The sequence below is a fragment of the Engystomops pustulosus genome, chromosome 5, assembly GCF_040894005.1.
Source record: "Engystomops pustulosus chromosome 5, aEngPut4.maternal, whole genome shotgun sequence".
Classification (NCBI taxonomy): Eukaryota; Metazoa; Chordata; class Amphibia; order Anura; family Leptodactylidae; genus Engystomops; species Engystomops pustulosus.
In genome coordinates this window covers 95382626-95405498 of record NC_092415.1, presented here as the reverse complement: position 1 = coordinate 95405498, position 22873 = coordinate 95382626, and positions in this window count along the sequence as shown.

The following is a 22873-nucleotide window of genomic DNA, read 5'->3' as shown; positions in this document are numbered from 1 at the left end:
GTGGCCTCCATCCTCCTCCTGCAGCTCCTGTCCTCCAGCAGCCTCCTCCGGTGTCCCCCAGCAGCCTTCACCTGTCCCCCCATTAGCCTCCTCCTGTCCCCCAGTAGCCTCCTCCTATCCCCCAGTAGCCTCCTCCTGTACCCCAGTAGCCTCCTCCTGTCCCCCAGTAGCCTCCTCCTGTCCCCCAGCAGCCTTCACTGCCCACCAGTAGCCTCCTCCTGTCCCCCAGTAGCCTCCTCCTGTCCCCCAGTAGCCTCCTCCTGTCCCCCAGTAGCCTCCACTGTCCCCCAGTAGCCTTCACTGTCCCCCAGTAGCCTCCTCCTGTCCCCCAGCAGCCTTCACTGTCCCCCAGTAGCCTCCTCCTGTCCCCCAGTAGCCTTCACTGTCCCCCAGTAGCCTCCTCCTGTCCCCCAGTAGCCTCCTCCTGTCCCCCAGTAGCCTCCACCTGTCCCCCAGCAGCCTTCACTGCTCCCCAGTAGCCTCCTCCTGTCCCCCAGTAGCCTCCACTGTCCCCCGGTAGCCTTCACTGTCCCCCAGTAGCCTCCTCCTGTCCCCCAGCAGCCTTCACTGTCCCCCAGTAGCCTCCTCCTGTCCCCCAGTAGCCTCCTCCTGTCCCCCAGTAGCCTCGACCTGTCCCCCAGCAGCCTTCACTGCTCCCCAGTAGCCTCCTCCTGTCCCCCAGTAGCCTCCACTGTCCCCCAGTAGCCTCCACTGTCCCCCAGTAGCCTGCTCCTGTCCCCCAGTAGCCTCCTCCTGTCCCCCAGTAGCCTCCTCCTGTCCCCCAGCAGCCTTCAACAGTGCCCTGCAGCCTTCACCTGTGTCCTCCAGCTCTCCCTGTCCTGTATCCTCCTCCTAGCCCCCTCTTCCTGTGGCCCCCTGTCCTCTCATGTTCTTACCTCCTTCTCCCGGGCTCCGACTTGACTCGCGGAGGGGGCGGGGCCAGCCGGGGGCGGAGCTACCGTCTCACATGACTTCATCATGTGAGGCGGTAGCAGGGGCTGGTCCCGCCTCCTCCTGGCTCCGATGCTTCCGCTGCTCTGCAGCTCTTATCTAAGGGGCCAGGAGGAGGCGGGACAAAGCGGGGGAGAGGGGGGGAAGCCGTGACATTCTCCCAACCGCCCGTGACGCGTGTACAGAGCCCAAAAAATGGGACTGTCACGTCAAAAACGGGACGGTTGGGAGGTTGGTTTAGCAGTTACATCCCCAATGGTAGTCTCTACTTGCTTCCACATGTATGAGCTTTCGGTGTAAATATATGTGTATTTGTATGTGCATAATTATATATCAGAACTTTGTGTATGCATGTGTTAATGTTTAGTGTGTATGTAAAAGAGCTGTTTTATGCACATATATAAATGAAAACTGTATGTCTTTGTAAATAGATGTGTATTTAGCAGATCTGTGTGTGTATATGGTGTAACATAGCTTTGTGTGGGCATATGTGTGTAGCAGGGCTGTGATTGTGTGTGTATGTTGCAGAGATGTGTATGAGTGTGTGACCACAGACATTTTAATTAGTCAAATTTCTTTTTTTTTTATTGTCCAAATGTGGTATTCATTTTATAGTAATGTGGATCTAATAGTCTGAAAAATATGGTAGAAAATAATAAAGCTGCTTGAATTGATACACTATTGATTCTTGGAGTTTAACAGTTTTTTTCACATGTAAGTTTTATGTCATGGCTTATTATTATTGAACAAATTACAGATGGGTATGTTGATAGATACCAAGTCAGAGCACAGTGTACAGAGTTTCCAAACATCTGGCAGCTACTGTGACTGAGGTGTCAGCGTGTTTTCAGTAAAGCAGCATGAATTCAGACTCAATTCACATGATGTAATGAAGCGTTCCGGAGGGGAAGACCATGTAACCCACAGTGGAACCTTCATTGTAAGAGAGCGTAAATGCACTGCTTCTTGGTTCAGACTGTGGTAAAATGAGGAAGGGAGAAAAGTATAATACATAATCTTTACATGAAATGTTCTGTATATACCAGAGTATAAACCAGAGTTTTTCCACTAGGCTTATAAAAAAAATAAACTTAGTACTCACCATTCAGCAGCCCCCGGCAGCTCATGAAAAAAGAAGAGGAGCTGCCCAGGGTGTCGGAAAGGTGAATACTCAGTTTGTTTATGTGCTGGGCATACAGGGGGCGGCAGGCTGTATTCTTCAGAGGACTGGCTATATACTACCCGGGGCTGGCTGACTATATACTACACAGGGCTGGCTGACTATAAACTAAAGGAAGCTGGCTATATACTATAGGGGGCTGGCTATATACTACTGGCGGCTGGTTGGCTATATACTACTAGGGTTGGTTATATACTACTGGGGGCTGGCTGGCTAATATACTTGGGAGTCTATGACCAATGTATTTCCACTTCCTAATCTTATACATGAGTCACTAGGTTTTCACAGTTTGTGGTGTTAAAATTAGGTGCCTTGGCTTATACTCGAGTATATATGGTAATTTATTTATTATTTGTAAACTTTGCCAATGTTTTTTTCATTCATTTTTCCACTCTGTTCAATGTGCCACTTTAAAAAATGTTTTGGTTACAAGGAATGCAGCTATACACATGCACTGCATCTTTTTTTAAAAAAATTATTTAGCATGGTTATAAAAACAAGTTGATGCAGGTCTTTTTTTTTTATGTATATTTAATTATGTTACTTTTCTCCACTAGGGGATGCAAGTTTGCTTTGTTTTCTATAATACATTCTGTATCATTATGTATTTCCTACTTACCTACTGGTTGCAGTTTATGTACCAAACATTTTTATTTTACACTAAAATTATCCACTATCTGTACACTGTCTTATACTAAGGAATCAAATATTTTGTTACTGAAAAGGCGACTTGATATATAGTGTTATTTTGGGAATGGATACTAGACATGAACAAATAAATAAGAAGTACTCAAAAAACAAGCATGAACTTTTTAGTCAAGCAGTGATGACTATTTTGTAAGCAGTTGATTCAGTGCACCGTTATTCTGATTTGTTTATAGTTCTTAATATTTCATTCTTGTCAGAGCTTGTATAGTGTATGTAAACATAATAGCTCTAATTTATTTCCTCTGCTACATTCGCTTCTTTCAAATTACAGAGAATATAATTCTGTAGTGGGAATTATTTTTATAAATTTGGCAAAGTATGTAAAAGCTGAACAAAACAACACATCAATAAATCATTTGTTTTCTTCAGTTTTTTTTTTTTGTAAAGGCAAATGTTACCCTATAGTTATTGGGTAAATTTAGCAATGTGTATGAAATGGCTTTCTTAAACGGAACCTGTCACCAGGGACTGAATTTTCACTAAAGACAGGAGTCCATTGCAGCTGCATTGCAAATATGCCTTTCTGCCTTTTCTAAGCATCTGCATTAAAATATAATTGTGTGTTATTACTCACCTTAAAGGGGTGTTCCCATTTCAAAAAATGAATGTTATTGTTTGAATAATAATAAAGTAAAATTTTCCAAAATGACTTCTGTATCAATTCCTCACGGTTTTCTAGATCTTTGCTTGCTGTCATTCTACATAAATCTTCCATGTTTACTTCCAGTAGACAGAAATCTGACCATTGTCACACAGGTGCATGACTCATTATATCACACAGCTCTGATTAATCTCTATGATAGCAGTACACCTGTGTGACCATGGTCAGATTTCTGTCCACTAGAAGTAAACATAGAAGCTTTCTATATAATTACAACAAGCAGAGATCCAAAAACGTTGAGGGATCTATACAGAAAGTATATTGGAAAATTGGTTATATTTAAATGCAAACGCTCAGAGAAAGCAAAAAGTCATATTTACAATTAAGCTGTAATGGGCTTCTACAACCTGTCTTTAGTGAAAATTAGGTTCCTGGTGACAGGTTCCCTTTAATTTTCTTTCAATAGTGCATTTACCCCAACATTGACATGCCCAGCTACACTGCTTCACTAAAATCAGTGCAAAAAGTGTCTAACTGTAGCTCTAAATGAATGAATGAAAAATGAATGTTTTGTAGCCATTTTTTTAGTGGCTAGCACACGGCTCCATGACCGAGTCAAGATACAGCAGGTCCTATTCCTGCCTGTCATTCTGGCCAGGGCAGTTTTTCTCCTGTTGTGGTGCTTATAGGCCAATAATGGGTGAGATACAAATGAGACTGGCTTCAGACCAATAGGCATGTGTATATGACTCTTTTAGCATTTAGCTCAAAGCCAAAGCAATACAGCTAGATGTTAGAATTATATATACACACATTGGAGCATGTATATTATTCCTCGACAGTCTGGAAAAATGTCTGTATTGGGATTTACATTACGCTTCCCTCCTGCTGAATCTACTTCTGGCTTTGGCTTAAAATGTGTACAAAAACCTGTGGTGAAATGATGCCAAGAAATACTGTCATCAAGCTGTGATACAGAGCATTTTACAGTTTTAAGCAAACTTTGAAGCATTTTTTTGTAAAAAACAGGAGAGGGTATTGTTTGTTCCACTCTAGCTTTTGGCTCAAGAATTGGGAATTGAGCTTTGTTAGAGAAATATGAAGAAATATGTTGCTGCTATTATATAGGTAGTTTATATTCCCTGGATATAGCTGAATATGATTTGCATTGTGACCATGATTACTTGTACTTCCTTGTTCCATGCAGAAAAGTCACTTCCAACACATTAATGTCTTTGAACTACATGGCTAGTTGAACAGAGCATATCAAGAGATGTGATTAATGTGTGTCTACTTACTAATTGGGCATAGAAGTGTGGATGAGGTTCCCAGTGTAACACATCTGTTTCTCTAGAGAAACATCAAGCTACCAAATGTTTGTTGACAAATCATAAAGTGTGAACTTGAATACCTTTTAATAAAATCTACCTTTTTGCTTCTTGTTGAGAAGTGTGTATGAGCATTGGACTGAATGGCTCATTCAGCATTTTCCTGTGCGCCTCTGTGTGCCCCTCTGCATCACTCACCTCTCCTGATTCTAGATCTCTAATTGGAGCTGGCCTGCTGCCAATTCTGTTAAATAGCCAACCTCTTGTTGTATCCTCTGCCAGATCTTTGTGCCTCAAAGCCTAAGGCCCCTTTCACACTTGCGTTTTTCATGCGCTTTTTCTGCGCGTGCTTTTGTAATCAATGGGTCTTTTCAGACTTGCATTTTTTTTCATGCACACACGCACGTTTTTTGTTAACGTGCGTTTAAATCTCGACATGCTCTACTTTTGCAAGTCACGCGCGTGAAAAAACGCACCATACAAGTCTACGGAGACGCATCAAAAACGCATTGCACTCTGAGACACTTGCAAGTGCAATGCAAGTGCAATGCGTTTTTCACGCATCAATTGCCATAGAAAAGAAAAAAGAAAAACGCATTGAAATTGCATTGAAATTGCATCAAAAACGCGCGTGAAAAACTTAGACACTGAACAAACTCTGACTGAAAACTGATTGCACTCTGATGCAAAATGTGCGTTTTTCACTGACCAAACCCTGATCGCACCCTGATCAAACTCTGACGTGAAATGCAACGCAAGTGTGGAAGGGGCCTAAGAGAAAGCTTGTATGATGACCTTTACTTGTATTCGAATTCCCGTTGTGACCCCGGTTCCATTACCGACTCTGATCCCGTGCTGCCTGTCCTGACCTACCACTATGTCCCTGCTCAACCTATTGTGTGAGCATTGGACTGAATGGCTCATTCAGCATTTTCCTGTGCGCCTCTGTGTGCCCCTCTGCATCACTCACCTCTCCTGATTCTAGCTCTCTAATTGGAGCTGGCCTGCTGCCAATTCTGCTAAATAGCTAACCTCTTGCTGTATTCTCTGCCAGATCTTTGTGTCTCAAAACCCTAGAGAAAGCTTGTCTGATGCCCTTTACTTGTATTCCGAATTCCTGTTGTGACCCCGGTTCCGTTACCAACTCTGATCCGTGCTGCCTGTCCTGACCTACCACTATGTCCCTGACTCTGATTCTGTGCTTCCTGTCTCAACCTACTGCCTGTTCTGACCACGAGTTTGCCTTATTAATCTGTACTTCACCTTGGCCACCACCATGGACAAAGTTGGGCCTGTGGAACGCCTTGGTGGTACCATGCTGCAACAAGTTCAACCTGCTTTGCGGCGGGCTCTGGTGAAAACCGAGTACCACTTAGACACTGGTCTCAGGTGTTGGCTTACGTCATCGGCTGGGGTGGTCCAGTGAGTGCACTATACCGGGTGCCTGACAATAATTATCAATATAATATCATAAAAACCTTGACTTGTGATACCAAAGAAGTAATATATTATATCCCTGTTATAATTAATATATGGACCGCACTATACAAGCATTTTAAAAACAAATGGGAAAACATATTTGTAACTTCAAGAAGGGAATAACAAATCACAATTTATCAAAGTTAGTGACAACATTTTTTTAACACAGCTGGAGAGAGACTATGATAACAATTCCAACCATGTTTGTGGCTTCTTTCCCTCCTGAGAAATAGCTTCATATATCTCATCACTTCTTATACAATCATATTCATCTATAATCATATTCATCATATTTACTCAAGTTCCAAATACCTTTCACGTGAATCAGGACTGCATATTTGTGATTGGATAACCTAAATCATGTAAAGAGTCACATGTTTGTGACATCACTCTAGGTCCTATTTTCTTGCCCTTCTCCCTCTCCTCCCAACCCTCCCAACAAGCCACAAGAGCTTACAGTCTATGAGGATAAGGGGGTGACATAAGAGGTATAAGAGCTTGTATAATATAAGTGCAAAACATGGAGACAAAGACAAAACAGTACAAACAGATAAAATTCATAATTCTATTTCTGTTATTTTTACTATCTGTCACTGGCCACAACCGAAGTAGATTTCTACTTTTGAACCTAGTCTACATCATGGCTTTCAATGCCAATAAGAAAGAGGGCAATGGGTGCATAACACTTTGTGATTCTTCCACTGTTTGTCACCAGTGACAGATTTGCAGATAAGTGTAAAAACAGAAGTTATCTAAACCATATTATTCCTTTAAGGTGCTGAAGGATTTAAAGGGCAACTACCACCACGATTCTACCTATCCGAAGATGAAATGGTAGGCGGAGGAAAGAGGCTACTGGGGCATGGAGTAGCCGCGATGGTAGCCTCATATCCGGTTATTCCACGCCCGAGTAGCTGCTTAAAAAAATTTGCATGTCCGCGGATTAAAGTTTACTAAAAGATAGCCAGGACGTGAGGATTAGCCCAAAAAAGGGCTATCCTCACATCCCATTCATCCACCTACCACCCATTCTTCCTTTATAGGTAAAATTGTGGTGGTTGGTTCCCTTTAAGTGAACCATTCTCCAAGATCTGATACATATATTTAATCTCTTTAGTCTATCCATTTCACATAATAAACTCCTGGGACACCGTATTTCCTATTATCCCATAAAGGAGTGAACTGATTATATCCCTGTGTATCTGTTATCCTCGGAAGTTCTCTCCAGATTTGGAGCATTAATTTTATTGTGTGGTTAGTGCAGGCCGTTTTAGGATCATGGCTTAGATGTAAATAACTGTCACGGGTGACCCCACGCTCCATATTACGGATTGCGGGTGCATCCGTGCACTACTCGGCCCCGGTCCGGACATATGGCCCGGGGGTGCCCCCACGATCCATGTTGCGGATCGCGGGTGCACTCGTGCTCCGCTGTGGGCTGCCGCTGCCCCTCTCCCCCAGGTCAGTACTTACCTGTCCCAGCTCCTGATGGCTCCATTGCGGTCCCGTCCAGGCCGCAGGTCTGTCTCCTGTCTAGGCTGCAGCTCCTGCTGCTAGGGCCAGCGCGCCTACTCCCTAAGGCGCTGGTATTCCCGGCTCAGATATATAGCCCGGTGACTCCCAGCATCCCCTGCCAGATCTTCAGGTCATTCTACTGAAGAGAAAGCCTCCCTGAGCATTTCCTGACGAGTTTCCTGAGCATTTCTAGACGCCTCCATGTTTCCGTTTTCCTGTGGTGTTTCCGTGTTCCTGTGATGGTCCCTTTTTCCTCTGGCGGTCCCTTATTCCTGTGGAGGTCCCATAATCCTGTGGCGACCCTGTAATCCTATGTTGGTCCTGTAATCCTGTGGCGGTCCGCTATCCTAGTGGTCTTCCAAGGTCCTGCTAGCGGTCTATTTGAGGTCCTGCCAGCCGTCCATCCAAGGTCCTGACAGCCATCCATCCAAGGTCCTGCCTTCCCATGGTCTTGCCTTCCCATGGTCCTGCCTTCCCGTGGTCCTGCCTTCCCGTGGTTCTGCCTGCCCTGTGTCCCTATCTTGGCTGTCACCATGGGACTAGTCGCACCCATGGAGCGACCTATTGGCTCCCCGCCGCAGCAAGACCATCCCACTTTGCGGCGGGTTCTGGCGAATACCAGAAGTCCACTTAGACTCCCAGGTTGAGACTAGCTTCTATACCCCCCACGGTGGTCCAAGGATTCCACTGACTTTTCCCATAGACTGTGACAATAACCCATTTTACATAATTTATTAAGGGGGTTTGAATCCCAGGTCGCAAGATATTTAACTTGCACAATTATATAATGAATCTGTATATCTGGGTCCCCAAATCCCCTTTACTAGTAGGAAGCATTAGTCTTGCCATCTTTAGACTGGGCTGTTTCCCTCTCCAGGCCAAATCTGCAAACAGGCTTTCTATGATTTTAAAAATCTTATCTGGAATGGTTATTGGTGTTGCTGATAAAACATAGAGTAGCTTGGAAAGCAATATCATATTAATAAGGGCAATTCTACCTGACATATTAATTGGTAGCCTTTTCCACAAATGCACCTTTTTCCTCATCTCGCCTGTGACCGAGATAACATTTCTTTCTATGTATTCCAATATATCCACAGAGATATTTATCCCAAGGTACCTAATACTTTCCCCCTTACCAATGGTGATCACTTTTTTCCCAGGGGTATATGTACCTACCGGATCTAATGGGAGCCAGGCAGATTTATGCACATGCCAGAAAACTATAAAATTTCCACCCAGATAATAATAATAGTAATAACAGTAATAATAGGGGACATATGCAAATATAATATTACATTACGGAGTACAAACAGTCATATAGAACAATAGGAGTGAGGGCACGGCTCGCAAGCAGTCTATGAGGATGAATTGGGTGACACAAGAGGTATAAAAGCTTGTATAATGCCATAGCCATTCTTTATACATGTGTCTATGTTTGGAACTCTGAATCCCACGGACAAATGTACAACTGGTCAAAGGCCTCATCCACACTACCAATGAATGTTAAAATCACTCCTTGGGAATGAATTGTTCAAGTTGGTACACAAGTTGGGAAACCACCCTCAATCACAGGAACAGTAATATACTTGGCACTGAAATGCAATGCAATCTTCTTTCATTGAATAATAATATTCTTATATTTGGTATTTGTTATACCGAATATCCCATATAATGTGATGAGAGGGCGTCTGGGGCATGGGTATATGCTGGTTCTCATATTTTCATAGCAATCCATTTCTGATGAACATCTAAGTTCACTACAAAACGTCCCCCCACCTCAGGAGCCGCGCTGACCATAGGCGCTGATCCTGCGGCTTTGACCCCCTTCGATGCGCCACACTCTGGCGCATCGGCGGTGGATCAGTCGCGGGACGGTGCCTTTTTGCTTCTCTGCATGTGCAGCACGAGCCCCATTTTGCCGAAGTCCTCCCCTCCAGCGCGCTCGCTCTATGGACAGATAGGGTTTCCATGTGATTGTGGTCCCGACTGTCCATTGGCCTGCTCCCGTTGTGGTGGGTGTGGCCATACTTAGCGACGAGCGTTGCCAGAACATAGAACACAGAAAATAGAGGCGCGTTGCCAGAACCCAGCAGGTTATCACACCCTCCAGTGTATCTACACTATCTTCAGGTAGGAAGTTGCTACCTCGGCACCTGCACAAATAGGCGCCGGGTCCCCAACTATATTGCTTCCAAGGGACTTCACTTTTTTGGTTATCGCCACTGCCATTTAACCAAACATCGAGGTAAGCCTGCATACGGATCAATTATAGATCACATTTGCAAACAATACACTGTCTGTCATCTAATATTATTGTTTCTTGCAACAGAACAGTATATGGTGCCATTTATCCTTGGGGGTGCCCTGAATTCCTAATGGTGATATCACCCTCCAGGCAACTTAGACTGACTGTCTCCTACTACAACCACCGTTTAACGGTAATAACCATTTTAACATGGGGCAATCTTCCTATTAGCACTTAGACATATTCAGATGACTGACACCAGTCTGTTTTGTTAATAGAGCCACCACGCCGCTGAGTATCCCATATATATACTTCAGAGGATACCGGGATTATCATAAACCATCAGATATCCCTTTACCATTTCTCTGGCGGTAAGCTCTCCTCTCTATTTGAACAACATACAGACTATATTATCATAGTATCATAGTATATAAGGCTGGAAGGAGACGCAAGTCCATCAAGTCCAACCTTCAAGAATTAAATAAATGTTTTATCCCCATAACCCGTGATATTTTTTCTCTCTAGAAAGTCATCCAGGCCTCTCTTGAACATGTACATAGAGTCCGCCATAACAACCTCCTGCGGCAGAGAGTTCCATAGTCTCACTGCTCTTACAGTAAAGAACCTTTGTCTATGGTGATGGTAGAATCGCCTCTCCTCTAGGCGTAGAGGATGCCCCCTTGTCCTGGTCACAGGCCGTGGTATAAAAAGATCTTTGGAGAGATCCTTGTACTGTCCGTTCAGGTATTTGTACATTGTAATGAGGTCTCCCCTCAGTCGTCTTTTTTCTAAACTGAATAATCCCAAATTTTGTAATCTGTCATTGTATTCTAGTCCCCCCATTCCCCTAATAATCCTGGTTGCTCTCCTCTGCACCCGTTCCAGCTCTACTATATCCTTTTTATACACTGGTGCCCAAAACTGTACACAATATTCCATGTGTGGTCTGACCAGGGATTTGTATAAGGGTAGAACTATGTCTTTATCATGAGAATCTATTCCTCTCTTGATACATCCCATTATTGTATTTGCTTTAGCAGCAGCCGCCTGGCTCTGGTCACTAAAATTAAGTTTACCATCCACCAATACCCCCAAGTCCTTTTCAGCTTCAGTTTTACTAAGTAATTGACCGTTTAGAACATAATTATACTTTTTGTTTCCATGGCCCAAGTGCATAACTTTACATTTATCTACATTAAACCTCATCAACCATTTCTCTGCCCATCCTTCAAGCTTCCACAAATCCCTCTGTAATGCTAAACTATCGACCTCAGTATTTATTACTTTACACAGCTTAGTATCATCTGCAAATATTGAAACTTGACTGTGTAAACCCACTACAAGGTCATTAATAAAAATATTAAAAAGAAGTGGCCCCAATACTGACCCCTGTGGCACTCCACTGGTAACATCAACCCAATCTGAGAATGTGCCATTAATGACCACCCTCTGTTTTCTATCACTAAGCCAATTACTTACCCAGATACACAGATTTTCTCCTATTCCCAGCAGTCTCATTTTATATACCAACCTTTTATGTGGCACGGTGTCAAATGCCTTTGAAAAGTCCAGATATACAACATCCACAGCGTCCCCCAGATCCAGTCTTGAACTTACCTCCTCGTAGAAACCAATCAGATTAGTCTGACAGGACCGATCTCTCATAAACCCATGCTGACGCTGGGTTATAAGGTTGTGCACAGTGAGATACTCCAGGATAGCATCTCTAATAAACCCCTCAAATATTTTCCCCACCACAGCAATTAGACTTACGGGTCTGTAGTTTCCAGGATCGCTATTTGATCCTTTTTTGTATATTGGTACCACATTTGCTATGCGCCATTCCTGTGGAACATAACCAGTCCTCAGTGAATCTTCAAATATTAAAAATAACGGTTTGTCTATCACCGTACATAATTCATGCAGAACCCGGGGGTGTATGCCATCTGGCCCAGGTGATTTATCTATCTTAGTGGTTGCGAGGCGACGCCGTACCTCTTCCTGGGTTAAACTGTTGACATTATAAAAAGAATTTACATTATTCCTCATTGTGTCTTCTTCTTGTTGTATAGGTCTCTTCTACCCCTGATGAGTCTACACAGGTGAAACATGGCATGTAGGGTCCTGACCACATAATACATAAATAAAGCCAAATCTACTAGATATTTTTCTAACCACGGTGTGGGTATCTCTCACGTGTACACTCACACTTGAGTTAACTATATATTTTGCATTTATCGACTGCTGTTGAGGCCACAGGGTATATATAGCTCCTTTCATCATCTCCCTATTAGGGATAGTGGGGACTATAGGGGGTCTTCTGAGAACACCTCTTGGTTTTCTCTCCTCCCCCCCCCCCCGCCTCTGCACGTATGATAACCTTTTTCTTCTCTTCTTACACTTACCTCTCACCGTCGGTTGTTGTCTCCTCCTCTACTTTTATTGTTGGGATTTCGGTACTCCACCATCACCAACACGCGACCTGGAGAATCTGAATTATTCAATACCTTCCCAATAGCTGTGTCGTGGCATATAGCAATACGACTCAGTTTCTTGAGAACCATCTGGACAAATACTTCTAAGTGTACCAGGCTGACTGGCATAGCCCCGTGTTTTAAATTACATTTTCTCACCCTCTGTGTACTTACTATATTTTTGATTGTGTACAAAATTCCAAATGTAAGAATAATATTCCTGGGCGGTCTTCCTCTCTGCACAATATGGGACATGTCCTATACTTTGCCATTTAGAGGCCACTCAGCTTTCTATGAAAAGGGAAGGGGAAGGAGCACTCACCCAACCACTTTCCTGATCCCAAATCTGCATGCTCACCGGGGTTACGGCCCATGCAAGCACAAATTTGTGTGCATTCGGCGTAAGTGTCATTTTTTTACAAATATTTTTATTTGATTCTTTATGTCTACTTTCAGGAAGTGTGTGAAAACTCTAATGCATTCTAGGCTAAATATATAAAATTGTATGAACAGAGATGGGACTAGTTGAGGCTGATGATTAGGTTGCTAGGTTAGACTGCAGAATTGCTTATCTATTGCTGGATGTTGTCAGGGATGTTTGTCTATAGCCAAGTTTTATTTTTGCTAGATAAATTCTGCTTCAATCATATTTACATGCATTTATCATGTTGTATTTGTTTTCCTACATCTAGTAATGTCTCTGACATCTTGGTCATGAAAATATGAAATATAGACTGCACGTATACTTGGAAATTACCTAGTGCAGTTATAATCACATTTTCGGATGAGGCGATACATAATGTGATTGTGATTTTTACTGTTTATATATATTTATATCAGTTATAGGGAAAGGGGGGTGATTTGATTTTTTTTTTTTTTTTTTAATTATAATTAATTTTTATTTTTGCTATTTTTCAGACCCACTAGGGTACTTTAACCCTAGGTTGTCTGATGGATCCTACCATATACTGCCATACTACTGTATAGCACACTACAATGTGCGCATTGCCCCGATCATTGTCTGCAGTGGTCCAGTGGGTCCACTACCCCTGACACATGTGATGAACTGTGTAATTATGAGTATGCATACATATATGAGTGTATGAACCAAAAATGAAACAGCATTTTTTGCTCATAAACACTTCTGCATTTATGATTAATTAGCTGACTTTACCCATTATTAATTCCAAATTTCATATGATGCAAAAAATACTAAGAGGTGTAGCACAGCCCAATTGTACATGAGCCAAATGCACAATAATAAACTTCAACCAAAGCACAAGACAAAGAGTGCATTCAAATTGACTCAAGAGGTATTGCAAAAGACATCTATTTTTATTATTACAAATAACAAACAAACAATCAGAAAACACTAAAAGCATTTAAAATACAAGACCAGAACAATGTCCAGTGACCTGGTATGGGTACACCAAGACTGCCAACTGTCAATCACCCAGTGGTGATAAAGTACCTCCCCAAAGTACACCCCTCAATCTAGTCGAAACACATAAGGTATATATCGAACAATACAGGGGTAAGCGTGACACTGATCGATGGAAGAGAAGAGAGGTATAACGGATAAAGAATTACCGCATGAAGGTCTGCATATTATCCAGGGAGGTAGGCAAAGACAGGGGCATTAGGCTCCCCACGCGTTTCGTCGCCACAAAAGGGCAACTTCCTCAGGGGTATAGAGGCCTAAACAGCGTGTCTCACCTTTTATGCAGTCCGGATATGAGTAATCAAGCTAGCGGCGTCTTGTCCGGTCCACCGCGCATGACCGGAAATGGATCGGCGTGAAACCGGAAGTAGCTAAAATTACAGACGCATGCGCATCCCCGGCCGGGGTAAAGATGTTATTGAGATGTTGCCCAGGCAACCGCCGCGTGTTACGAGATGAAGAGAAGCCAACACAGTTAAGACAAATGGTGTGTCGCTCGTTGCGAGGTAGGAAGATACAACGTAGTGCCGGACATCTAATGCTAAAAAAAGCATACAAAGCAAAGATTGCGGCGCTGTATATAGAATATATATAATTAGCGCCACATATCTAACAAATAAATGATGACGACGATTATCATTGCCAAGAGTAATATAAATAGGCATATATGGCGCAAAAAACGAAATGAGTATAAAAAGGGTAGCGAATATACCAGACCTTTTTATACTCATTTCGTTTTTTGCGCCATATATGCCTATTTATATTACTCTTGGCAATGATAATCGTCGTCATCATTTATTTGTTAGATATGTGGCGCTAATTATATATATTCTATATACAGCGCCGCAATCTTTGCTTTGTATGCTTTTTTTAGCATTAGATGTCCGGCACTACGTTGTATCTTCCTACCTCGCAACGAGCGACACACCATTTGTCTTAACTGTGTTGGCTTCTCTTCATCTCGTAACACGCGGCGGTTGCCTGGGCAACATCTCAATAACATCTTTACCCCGGCCGGGGATGCGCATGCGTCTGTAATTTTAGCTACTTCCGGTTTCACGCCGATCCATTTCCGGTCATGCGCGGTGGACCGGACAAGACGCCGCTAGCTTGATTACTCATATCCGGACTGCATAAAAGGTGAGACACGCTGTTTAGGCCTCTATACCCCTGAGGAAGTTGCCCTTTTGTGGCGACGAAACGCGTGGGGAGCCTAATGCCCCTGTCTTTGCCTACCTCCCTGGATAATATGCAGACCTTCATGCGGTAATTCTTTATCCGTTATACCTCTCTTCTCTTCCATCGATCAGTGTCACGCTTACCCCTGTATTGTTCGATATATACCTTATGTGTTTCGACTAGATTGAGGGGTGTACTTTGGGGAGGTACTTTATCACCACTGGGTGATTGACAGTTGGCAGTCTTGGTGTACCCATACCAGGTCACTGGACATTGTTCTGGTCTTGTATTTTAAATGCTTTTAGTGTTTTCTGATTGTTTGTTTGTTATTTGTAATAATAAAAATAGATGTCTTTTGCAATACCTCTTGAGTCAATTTGAATGCACTCTTTGTCTTGTGCTTTGGTTGTAATTCCAAATTTCAGGCAATAAAGAACCTTAATCAATACAGGATGGTGCACTTTGGACCACCCAAACATTGGGAATGGTTATTAAATAGAGATGAGCGAGCACTAAAATGCTCGAGTGCTCGTTACTCGAGTCAAACTTTTCCCGATGCTCGAGTGCTCGTTTCAAATAACGAACCCCATTGAAGTCAATGGGAGACTCAAGCATTTTTCAAGGGGACCAAGGCTCTGCAATAAAATGTGTCATTTTATTGAGAAATAAGGAAGTCAGTCCTATTTTTTTTTATTCAATGGAATATTTGTGGAACTTCAAAAAAGAGAATGACTCATGTTAAACATCTGCAATATGTTTTTCACACATAGGGGGTCATTTACTAAGGGCCCGATTCGCGGTTTCCCGACGTGTTACCCGAATATTTCCGTTTTGCACCGATTTTCCCTGGATTACCCGGGGTTTTTGGCGCACATGATCGGATTGTGGTGCATCAGCGCCGGCATGCACACGACGGAAATCGGGGGCGTGGCCGAACGAAAACCCGATGGATTCGGAGAAGCCGCCGCATTAAAAAAAAAAGTGTCGCGGGACACGCGCTTACCTTCACCAAGTATAGGATCGTGAACTCTGGCGGGCCTCGGCAGACTTCAGCGCAGCAGTGACACCTGGTGGACGTAGGAGGAACTGCCTTAGTGAGTCGCTGGAAGACCCGAATCCACCGAGAATGGACCGGGTAAGTAAATCTGCCCCATATTGTTCTTCACATACTATTGTGAAGAACACCTTTCTGTACTCATGTCTGCTGATAAGTTAGCAGATATATGGAAACATCTGCAATGTGTTATTCACTGAAGAACACATTGCAGATGTTTCCGTACATCTGCTAACTTATGCGAAGACACAAGTGCAGAACGGTGTTCTACACAATAGTATGTGAAGAATAATATGTGTGATGATTCTTCACACATATTGTTCTTCACATACTATTGTGAAGAATTTGTTCTTCACATACTATTGTGAAGAACACCGTTCTGCACTAAAGTCTTCTGATAAGTAAGCAGATGTATGGAAACATCTGCAATGTGTTCTTCACTGTGTTCTTCACTTAAATGATCCTTAATAGAGATGGGTGAGCACTAAAATGCTCGGGTGCTCGTTATTCGAGACAAACTTTTCCCGATGCTCGAGTGCTCATCTCGAATAACGAGCCCCATTGAAGTCAATGGGAGACTTGAGCATTTTTCAAGGGGACCAAGGCTCTGCACAGGGAAGCTTGGACAAACACCTGGGAACCTCAGAAAAGGATAGAAACACCATGGAAATGGACAGGAAACTGCTTAATCGTACCATTATGCCAAAATTATGGACAACAGCATGGCCATGACAGAGTGACCGAATGAGGCTAGATAGTAACTAAAACATGCAATAATTGACCCTGACACTATAGGGGATGGCATACAGAGGCAGCAGCAGGCTAGGGAGTGTCATGGCGACATACCCTAAATGGCCTCAGGCTTCAAACCGATGGGTGGCAGAGAGGAACCAAAGGAGGTGAGCAAGAAGCGCTGAAATGATTTCCTATGTCAACAAAAGGTTGACGGTATATTTAGTCGATAATACAGCATGGTGGCGACATAGTGACCAAGTTCCATAACGTATCTGGTGAAACACCCGAAAAATGAGCCTGACACAGCTCGTTTGATAAGGAGACGACATGTGGAGGCAGCCATGGAGACGACTTCCATGATTAAGAGCGACTGTATGGGGCATTCATATTGCGCTGCTATGATTGCAACTTCAGGTCTCCAGCATGGCGGCGACAGTCCGAGATCCACTTTGTATCTGGTGAAACACCTTGATAAGGGGATGATGTGCTGCATATCCTCTCGTGCTCCAGCGTCTGGGGTATAGAGAGTTGAAAGTTGCGCATGGAGACATTGGTGGACGCTGTGGAGGATCGTGGAGGAAAAATGGACAGGAAACAGCAGGGGCAGCATGCATGGATGCCTCTGAGGCTGCCTAATCTTTGGATGGAGCTGGCGGTCCGCTGCCAGGCAAGCTTTTGCCTGTCCAAGCCCCTGTCTCTCGGCTCCTCCCCACCCAAAATGGGCCTGGGGGCCAGTAGCGTTTACTTTGAAAAAATTAAAATTTTCAAAGCAGGCCGGGTCGTTTAAATATTTCACCTAGGAATAATAGAATAGCATAGCGGTTCTATTTTTAATTGTTTTTTCGGAAATGGTTCCATGATTAAGAGTGACAGTAAGGGGCATCCATATTGCGCTGCTATGATTGCAACTTCAGGTCTCCAGCATGGCAGCGACAAAGGGGCCGAGTTCCACTATGTATCTGGTGAAACACCTGAAAATTCTGCCTGACACAGCTCGTTTGATAAGGGGACGATGTATGGAGGCAGTGAAGTAGTAGTAGATTAAAGGTGCTGCAGTTAAAACTATGTTAGTTGGATCTTGGGATGTTGCTGGCGGTCCGCTGCCAGGCGAGCTTTCGCCTGTCCAAGCCCCTGTCTCTCGGTTCCTCCCCACCGAAAATGGGCCTGGGGGCCAGAAGCGTTTACTTTGAAAAAATTATAATTTTCAAAGCAGGTGGGGTCGTTTGAATATTTCACCTAGGAATAATGGAATAGCATAGTGGTTCTATTTTTAATAGTTTTTTCGGAAATGGTTCCATGATTAACCCCTTAACACTGAAGCCACTTTTCACCTTCCTGACACGGCCCATTTTTTCAAATCTGCCCTGTGTCACTATAAATGGTTATAACTTCGGAACGCTTTAACATATCCAAGTGATTTTAAAATTGTTTTCTCGTGACACTTTGTACTTCAGGTTATTTGAAAAATTTTGGTGGTATGTTTTGCATTTATTTATGAGAAAATCAGATATTTGGTGAAAATTTGGAAAAATTTTTGATTTTTGAACTTCAAAATGTTCTACTTTTTCCATACATAGTCATAACCGCAAAAAAACGTAATAACTAACATTCACTAAATGTCTAATTTATGTGGACATGGTTTTTTATGCATACTCTTATTTTTGTAGGATGTTATGGGGCTTTGAACATTAGGTGCGATTTTTCACATTTTCATAAAAAACGCAAAATCCTGCTATTGAGGGACCTACTCAGGTTTCAAATCACTTTGAGAGACCTAAATAAAAGTAAACCCCATAAATTACCCCATTATAGAAACTACACCCCTCAACGTACGTGAAACAACTTTTATGAAGTTTGTTAACCCTTTAATTGTTTTACAGGGGTTAAAACAAAATCGGATGCAATTTTGAAAGTAAAATTTTTTTGGCTAAATTAATATGTTTTTCAAAAAATGTACAAATTCTCAGTGGATAAAATACCAAAACGCTCCACAAAATTTGATACCCAATCTCTTCCGTATATAATAATACCCCATATGTGGTGGTAACCTGCTGTATGGGCACACGCCAGGGCATCGAAGGGAGCTGCGCCATTCAGAGCAGATTATGCATTGTCAATTTTTATTGGCTATACAATCTTTATTTTTTTGGCAATTTGGACATATAAGGGCTTATTTTCTGCGACATGAGATGCACTTTACAAATACTTCATTTTAGTGGGTCATTATCTTATTGATGAGATTTTATTAACTCTTGAATGTATGGGTGAAAAGAAAATTGTCAATTTTGGTTTACTTTCTTTTCATATTTTTTGGGGGTCGTACACCGTACACTAAAAATATTATATTATCTTCATTCTATAGGTCACTACGATTACGGTGATACCTCATTTATATAGTTTTTCATTTATTTTTACAATTTTACTGGATAAAAACTAATATAGAGGAAATCTCATTTGTTTTTGCATCGCCATCTTTTCGGAGACATAACTTTAATATTTTTTGGTTGACAGAGCTAGTTTAGGGCTTATTTTTTACGTGTTGAGTTGTTCTTTTCAGTGGTACCATTTTTGCACACATAACTTTTTTTGATCACTTTTTAGAACATTTTTGTGTAGAGATTTTATGAAAAATGTACATTTTTGGCGTGTTTTTCGGGTTTTGTTTTTACGGCGTTCACCGAGCGGGTCCAATAATGTTTCTGAATTATTGTACGGATTGTTACGGACGCGGCGATACCAAATATGTGGGGTTTTTTGGCGATTTTGTGTTTTTTTCACTTTATTGCATGTGTATAGGGAATATTTGTGTTTAGGGGACTCTAACTTTATTTAATTAATTATTTTTATTATGTAGTGTTTTTATGTAGTGTTTTTAACATTTTTATTAACTTTTACAGGTTAGCTTGAACAAGTGATCCACTGATCACTTGTTCAAGCTCTTCTTCACATTACACAGTGTAATACAGATGTATTACACTGTGTAATGTAACACACTGAGCATGCTGCGCATGCTCAGTGTGTTACAGCCGGGTCCTGTCAGAAGGCAGGACCCGGCTCCCGGCAGGAGGATCGCGCAGCCCCGGGCACCGGCAGTCCCGGGGCTGCGATCGGAGCAGCGGACCCCCCCGGTAAGCGCCGCGGGGGGGGGGGGTCCAATTCTTCTAAAATGCCCCTTGCACGCCGCGGTCAGCGAGACCGCGGCGTGTGAGGGGTTAACACCCGCGATCGGAGAAATCTCCGATCGCGGGTGTTAGAGGCAGGTGTCGGCTATAATATATAGCTGACACCTGCAGCTTCTGGCGCCGGCTCCGTTCAGGAGGTGCGTTCCCGCAAAATGCAGTACTATTACGTCAAATGTCGGGAAGGGGTTAAGAGCGACAGTATGGGGCATCCATATTGCGCTGCTATGATTGCAACTTCAGGTCTCCAGCATGGCGGCGACAGATGGGACGAGTTCTACAATGTATCTGGTGAAACACCTGAAAATTCTGCCTGACACAGCTCGCTTGATAAGGGGACGATGTATAGAGGCAGTGAACTAGTAGTAGCTTAAAGGTGCTGCAGTTAAAACTATGTTAGTTGGATCTTGGGATGGAGCTGGCGCTCCGCTGCCAGGCGAGTTTTTGCCTATCCAAGCCCCTGTCTCTCGGCTACTCCCCAAACAGCACTTCTAAGAACCTTTTGTATAAGATCAAGTGTAGTAGTGTTTTATAAGTTTTTGTTATGGCGGGTGAGGGGAGTGTAAACAGATGCGCAAGAAGTGCTGAAATAATATCGGTAAATGATAAAAGTTTGCCAGTATATTTTGTGGATAACACAGCAGGGTGGCGACAAAGTTAACAAGTTTGATGTGGAAGCCATGAAAACAACCCAAAATTCTGCCTGACACAGCTCGTTTGATAAGGGGACGATGTATGGAGGCAGCTATATGGACGACTTTTGGAGGCAGCTATGGAGACAACGTGTGGAGGCAGCTAAAAAGACGACGTGTGGAGGCTGCTAAGGAGACAATTTATTTTGGATAGTGCCTGTATGTGGCAGTCCAAAAAAGTTTTCAAACCAGAGGAGCAGGTAGGTGGTCCTCCAGAAAAATTAAACAGATTGAGTGCCTGTATGTGGCAGTCCAAAAAAGTTTTCAAACCAGAGGAGCAGGTAGGTGGTCCTCCAGAAAAATGAAATAGATTGAGTGCCTGTATGTGGCAGTCCAAAAAAGTTTTCAAACCAGAGGAGCAGGTAGTTGGTCTTCCAGAAAATTTAAATAGATTGAGTGCCTGTATGTGGCACTCCCAAAAATTGCTGAAAACAGAGGACCGGGTAGGTGGCCCTCCAGAAAAATTAAATACATAGAGTACTATAGCTAGAGCCAGTTGGCCCTGGCAAAAAATAGCCAGTTTCCTATGGTTTAGTGTACAAAGAGGAGGAGAAGGAGGACAATGAGGAGGAGGAGTGCATACATTATTCAGGTTGAGCTTCTTTCACCTGGTGGAGAATGGAAATCCTGAGAAATCCAGGCTTTATTCATTTTCATAAGCGTCAGCCTGTCAGCACTATCAGTCGACAGGCGTGTATGCTTATCGGTGATGATGCCACCAGCTGCACTGAAAACCCGCTCGGACAACACGCTAGTGGCAGGGCAGGCAAGAACCTCCAAGGCGTACAGCGCCAGTTTGTGCCACATGCCCAGCTTTGAAACCCAGTAGTTGTAGGGAGCTGTGTGATCATTTAGGACGATGGTATAGACAGCTCCGTACTCCCTCACCATCTTTCTGTAAAGATCAGCCCTACTCTGCCGAGACTCAGGAGAGTAGACAGTGTCTTGACAAGTGACAATGTCTTGCTGGGGTGACATAAAACTGGCAAAGGCCTTGTAAAGCGTTCCCCCAGCCAGTGCTGGACTCTCCCTTGCTACTTGTCCCGCAGAAGTACGCCCTCTGCCGCTAGCGCTGTCAGAAGGGAAATACTGTTTCAGCTTGTGCACCAGGGCCTGCTGGTATTCATGCATTCTCACACTCCTTTCCTCTCCAGGGATGAGAGTGGAAAGATTTTGCTTGTACCATGGGTCCAGGAGAGTGAATACCCAGTAATCGGTGCTGGAATAAATTCTTTGAACGCGAGGGTCACGGGATAGGCAGCCTAGATTGAAATCTGCCATATGCGCCAGAGTACCAACGTGCAAGAAATCACTCCCCTCACTGGCCTGACTCTCCATTTCCTCCTCCTCCAACTCCTCTTATTCTGCCCATACATGCTGAACAGTGAAGGACTGAACAATGGTCCCCTCTTCTGTCTCGCCAACATTCTCCTCCTCTTCCTCCTCATCCTCCTCCACCTCCTCTGCGCTGAGAAACAGACCTGAGGGTGCTTTGGCTATCAACAAGGGAATCTTCTTCCCCCGTCTCTTGTGACGAGCGCAAAGCTTCCGACTTCATGCTGACCAGAGAGTTTTTCAACAGGCCAAGCAGCGGGATGGTGAGGCTGATGATGGCAGCATCGCCACTGACCATCTGTGTTGACTCCTCAAAGTTACTCAGCACCTGACAGATATCAGACATCCACGTCCACTCCTCATTGTAGACTTGAGGAAGCTGACTGATCTGACTACCAGTTCTGGTGTAAGTTGACATCTGGCAGTCTACAATCGCTCTGCGCTGCTGGTAAACTCTGGATAACATGGTTAATGTTGAATTCCACCTCGTGGGCAGGTCGCGCAACAGTCGGTGAGCGGTCAGTTGGAGGCGGCGCTGCGCTGCCCTGAGAGTGGCAGCATCTGTGCTGGACTTTCTGAAATGCGCACAGATGCGGCGCACCTTCGTGAGAAAATCAGACAGATTCTTTAAAGAACCTCCAGACTTCTGAAAATCTAGCCATCGCCACGGGAGCTTGACTACGTGAAAGATTTGGCGCTGATGCACCAGCTCTGGCCCAGCCTCTCCGTCTGGCCCCACCGCTGCCTCTTCCAACCTGTTCTGGTATCGGAATC